A 6,000-nucleotide genomic window follows, 5' to 3' on the forward strand; every position below is an offset into this window, starting at 1 on the left:
CATGGCCCCAGGGGTTGCCTGGGATAGACAAGGCATAACTGGCGTGTTCATCCCTTTCCTCTGGCTTTCATCTTCCTACCTCCCAACACACAGGAGTTAGCTTTATTTATGGGTTGAGCTTAGTAATAACTTCGGTTTGAAGAAAATCCCTGTGGGCAAGGCATGGCTGCTGAGGCTGTGCCTGTGCAGAAAAACAGAGGTGAAGTTGGAAATCAGCAGTCAAGCCCACGCTCTCTTTAGTCTAGCTGGCAGGATGGCAAGGGCAAGGAGGGTACAATTTGTGCCTTCTGTGGACCCTTGGTCTCTATGCTGACGTTGCCCAGCTGTGCAGCTGGTGTCTTTGGCTGCTGCTGCTAGCCAGGCTCCTGTCATTATAGATAACTGCTGGTACACATATAACATATAGCCTACCTGCACTTTAAGTCTTCTTGGCTCTTTTTAGGTGTGGTGTAATTATAAAAAGCAGGAAGAGAGGTAGATACTGAGTGCTGAAACCTGCTAGGTTCTTGGGATTCCCACATTTTTGGGTATCTGTCCTGCATGCACACACTCACAGCCTTAGCTCTGTGCTAGTATAGCATGACAGACTGAGCACTGAGAGCAAAGAGAGCAATGAGTGGTGTGCGTTTGAAAAGAGCATATGAACTTCCTGGATTTGGTAGGTTTGAGCTTATCTTCACAGTTCCTTAGCAACCTTATTTGTTTTCAGTAAGTGCTTTCTGGGTTTGATTGTGAGGGTTTCCCTCCACCACTGTTTTAGTTGCAGCTGGGGAGGGTTAGAAAAGAGCATGAAAAGAGGACATGGCAGACACATTGGGTATCACACTGACTGCTGCATCCTCCAGCCAGCAGAAAAAAGGCTTATTCTAGATGCTATCAAACATGAAGGAGCAGGGGAGCAGGGTAAGGAGACTAGAGCAGAACTCTGTTAGAGATGTTTTCATTATTAAAGAGAAGAAAGTGGAAAATGTTAGCTGTGCATTATATATATAACAGAGCCATACATAATATATGTTAACATGTGTATTACACATGGTGCAGAGAGTTCTCCTGTGTCCCCCAGTGCAATTTATCTCCTCCTCCTAAAGTGCCTCTAGCAGTGCTGACACATCCCAGATGCAATCCAAAGACATGGCTGAGAAATAGGTCAGTTGCATCAGAAGTCAGGTTTCCTAAAAATGTACATGGAAAAGAGACATGAGGCTTCTGAATGTGAAGTCTCTGTAGGATTGCCTTTCTAAAAGGATGAATGTTCCAAGTTAGCAATATGACTAACACTATATAGCAAGAACAGCTTTGCTCTCACACATCTATACAGAACATAGTGAGAAGAATCTGTCAAAAACTCCAAAATTTTGGGAGCACATAGGGTTTCTTAGAGACCTACCTGATGAGGTTGGAAATTGATTATCTTGGAGATCATGGCAGGCAGGAGGAATCTAAGTTCTGTGTGGGCAAAGAAATGAAGGTGGGTATTGGGAGAGGAACAATTTATAGGTAATCTGGGATTAAGATTTGTCCTAAATAACATGGGCATCATCTACTCAGAGCAATCAGTGAACAGAGCAGATGTTCTCTGATCAAGAAATTTCTAAGGCATCTCTTCTTCATTTCTTGTTTTGTTTGACTTTCAGTCATACCCCATTTACTTGATCTTCCCCTCCCCCCCCAAGATAAGCACAAAGTAATTAAGGGGAAGTAGACATAAAGTTTTTAGTAGAAGTTAACAGGGAGTATGCATACTTTATGACAAAATCTTGTTTTGTACCAACTTTCCCTCTTGATAATCCCACAATTCTTTCTGTGTTGCAACACATCACCTATGAAATCTGGATTTCTCACTCCATCCATGATCCTGAAGTATGGGCCCTGTCTTCTGTTTTGATTGTTGCAGTTTCCTCCTCTTGACTCCCTTCCCCCTCACAGCCTCCAAAGCAAACATGACAGAGCTGCAGTGACCCCTTTCTCACTGTTTGTCCAGAACATCTCTTTGTGCTGTCAAGAAGCTGAGTTTCTTGTCTTTTATTGTTTATGCACAATAAACTGCATTTTTCACATATACAGTGCTGCAATGCAAAGTAAGGTGAACTTCAGAATCTAAGTTTCTCTGCCTGTTTCCTGACATTTAGATGTACTCCCTGGAGAAGGCAGTGCTCAGCAGGCATGCAGTGAAAGGGCTGTCACTGAAGGCAGAGCTCTTTGATCAATTCTAAGGCTGCTTTAGGTACTGGCATTATTTCTCCCCCTTTTAAATCTGCAAAATTAAACCACTGGTCTCTGCTGCTAGCCTCTAGGCAGGAGAATTACTGCTACTGCTGCTGTATGCCCTGGAATTATTGCTGCAACAGTGACTATGTGTGTTAGCTGTAGATAGGCATGCTGGGGCCCAAGGTCATGTGTTGCCAAAAGATAGTCTAAAACCCTTTTCCCTCTCCACTTGTTTTTCAGATGAAGGCATATTCCTTTTACTAAGTCAGGGTCTCTGTTTTTCTAATCCAAAGAAGTCCATGAGTAGTTGCATCTTTTCAGCTTTGCGAGTTCCTAATGTTTCATTCCAGTGGCAACTGAGCTCCTTGGCCTCAAAGTTGCTCTCTCCTCTGGAGGAAGGTGAGGAAGGGACAACAGAAGTGAGGAGGAGGAAGAAAAAATTCAGGCAAAATGTCTCCTCTCTCCCCTGGTGTGTCATGTTCTTGCATGTGACAGAAACTAGTTTCCCAATGCAACAAAGAAATGTGAGATATTTGGTAGTATAAATTCACCCCAAACATTTCTAAGCAAAGTTCTCACGAGCCTCTCACTTGTTTGGTGTGAGTCACTGCTGAAGATGGGCAGTCACAGCTGCTGTATCAGGGAGTCTGTCTTGGGACAGATTCCTGCCAAGAGTGTGATGCAGAACTTGCATTCACCTCCCATTGCTGCCATTTAATTTTTTTTTCAGTTGAAAACAGATTATTATGAAGAATCAGTGAGGCTCTCCAAAGTGCACATGCAGCATGCCACTAAACAGTAATGAGCTTTTAATTCACAAGAGGCAATAGATTTCAGCTCCTGTTGGCCTATTTTGCACACAGGAATAATTCCTTGCTCAACAGGGTTATTTGAAAGAAATGTTAGGGTTTATGTGTTACGATGTGAAAAGAAGTTTGTAGATGGTTTCCTTCTTTCTTTCTTGTTTCTTTTTTTCCTTTCTTCTATGAACATACTTGAAGTAGCTAAGGGCTTCTGGGATATCGTAGGGAAAACAGTAGTACAACTCAAGTGAGTTCTGTAGTTGATGAATGAGGGGATTCTCTTTGTGTTTCAGATGATCACCTCTTCAGGGCCATGCAGAAAGGCTCCCTTGAAGAAAGATTCAGAGACGTGGTAACTACTGGGCACTTCCTTCTCGCTTTCCTTCCAGAGAGAGAGAGAGGGATACCCACCCTTCCTGCCATTAGCCTTCTCCAGTTTCTCGGAGGCAGTAGGTCATACATAATGACATTTCTTTAAAAAATCAAATAAACCAACAAACCAAATGCTTTATAGATAACAACATGCGAGGAGTGCAGCAGCAGAGCTGACATAAGGAGTTAGGAAGGTGCAGCTGTTTGTGGGACTGGCAATCAGGTCAGGGAATTGAATTCACTGGAAAAGGCAGGGTGGGGGAGAGGGAAGGGGTTTTACTTTGTTGTGAAGCCTGGATCAGCTCCCTGATCTGGCTCGCAGCACAACTGGATGTGCACTGCTGTGCTGGGGAGGAAACAAAAGGCTGGGGTGGGATGGGAGATGTAAGGGAACTCCTGCCACTTGTATTGCTGCTTACAGCAATATCTGTAAGACAGTGCCCAAGTTTGAGAATTACTATGGCTCTGAGTTTGTTCTTAAGGAAGTGGATGGGGTTTGAGACCTATACTTGCCAGTAAACTTCATAACAGCTTTCCCTGTGATGATCTCTTTTAACGCCATTTTACGGATGTGATAGCAAAGGTTAGCTGACTTTTACCAAATGGATTTGCTTTGGGAACAAAGATAAAACATGGAAGTCATTAATTCCTTGTTAGTGTGGTCTCTGTTGGTGGTTTCCATGTACCTTCCTGTGGCTGAAGCCTCTGCTGTTTATGCTGTGGTGGAGCTGGCACAGCTGCCAGCGTCCCTCAGTCAGGAAAAAGTTGACCTAAGTGGAACCACTTATTATTTTTCATTTTCTTTGCAAAGAAAACCTCTCAGAAATGCTGAGCTTTTTCAACAAACACCAACACCACTCAACCCTGGTCATCATTATTGTAAGAAAGATGCTAGGTCATTTCTGTGCCTTTTTTAGCAAAACATTAAGAAATCTGTCCAGATTGGTTTTAAGACAACCTTCTAAATTATATTCAGGAAACTTCTCCTGCTAATCAGGATTAATCTCCTGACAAAACTCCCTAAGTGGCTTCTGGTTTATCTGGAAGGATTTTCTCCACTATGAAGATTTTTCAACATACTTCTTTTCCCTCTGATGCTATGAAGCCATGCCATGAACAAGACTTTTTGAACTGCATTAAGTGATATTGCTTAATGAATTTGAATAAAAGATTAAGTTGGGCTTGTTCTAGTCTGAGCATGATTAGAAATACTTCATGTATGTTTTGCTTGGAAAGCTAACACTACTTCTTAGCATGAGCCTCAAATCTTTTGAAGACAGATTTAGTTATTTTCTCCAGCTATGAAAAATATTTTAAATTTCATTTAAATTTCATTAGATCCATGTTGCTGTTTTCAGGATGAAATAGCTGATTAGGTTCTCAGTTACTTTTCTTTCAGTTCCTGGAAGGAAATCTATTCTGTGGTTAAGTGACTGAAAAGTTTAAGCATGTGTAGACAAAGCTGTCCATGTTAAGGAAAAAGTAGAGTTAAAAGACAATTACGAAAAAATGAAAGGTGAATTTCTTTTTCAGCATGTGAGCTGCATAGGACACAATAAACCTACCCTAAAGATGATCTCATGCATGACATTCTGTCAAAGGTAATTCATGTTCCTTTAGGAACTCGTGCTTGTGGCAGGAGATTTATGCCACCCGACTAGTATGCCTGGAGAAAAAGATGTATTAAATGCTAGCAGAGAAGAAGGAAAAAGCTTGTCAAAACTTGTGGTTTATGAAAATGGTGCCAGCATTTGGTCAGAGCCAGCTTTTGTAATCAATTCTGGGAGCTGAGTTTACAGGAAAGTTTTGCTTTTCTCTTAAAAGGTAGAACAGGATGAACTTTTAAACCCAGTAGGTAAAGAGCTAGTTTCCATGGGCCCAACTCTGTCAGCAAAACAAGTGAGTGTTAAGAAAGAACAGCCATATTATTAAGACAAGGCAATAGCAGAGGTGTTTTTCTCACAATGAAAGCCAGGTGACTGAAATCAGAAACTTTCTGGTCTTCTGTGTCTCCTCTTGGACACTGAACCAGGCACTTGACTTGGAGACTTACTCAGAGACTGAACGTGGCTTTCCTGAATGGTGGTAGCTTCTACTTATAAAACAATCAAGCTTTAAAACCTTGTCCTTAAAGCTCTCCTGTTTACTTGCAACCATGCATTGCAGAAGAGAGTTGAACACAGTGTGTTCTGGAGAACCCTGCTCCTTGTTTTCCCCACATTGAGGGAAACCCTTAACGAGAACAAACATTTCTCTGTTTGGGAATTGTTACTCCTCCTTTGTGTTTTGTACTTGCCAAGAAGCACTTGCATGATTAAGGTGGTTTGTTGTTTTAGATCGATAGTTTGGGTGTGGGATACATCCAGCTTCCTTGGACCAGAAAGTCTCAGTGAGCTCACTGCAGCTCACTTCCTGCTGAGGGAGAGATCTCAATGGGATCACTAAGGTTTAGAAGTTGTGTGAATAAAGGTATCTCCAAGATGAATGTTTTCAAGTGACAGGAACCTTCCTTTTCCAAACAAACACACTGGTGTTTCATAGTCAGTCTATGATAAAGAATAAGCTGTTAGAAAAACGGAATTTCTCAGAATCACAACATTTGCAAACTTTGTGTTGT

This window comes from Corvus brachyrhynchos, unplaced genomic scaffold (assembly GCF_000691975.1).
Source record: "Corvus brachyrhynchos isolate BGI_N302 unplaced genomic scaffold, ASM69197v1 scaffold14, whole genome shotgun sequence".
In the NCBI taxonomy this organism is placed as follows: Eukaryota; Metazoa; Chordata; class Aves; order Passeriformes; family Corvidae; genus Corvus; species Corvus brachyrhynchos.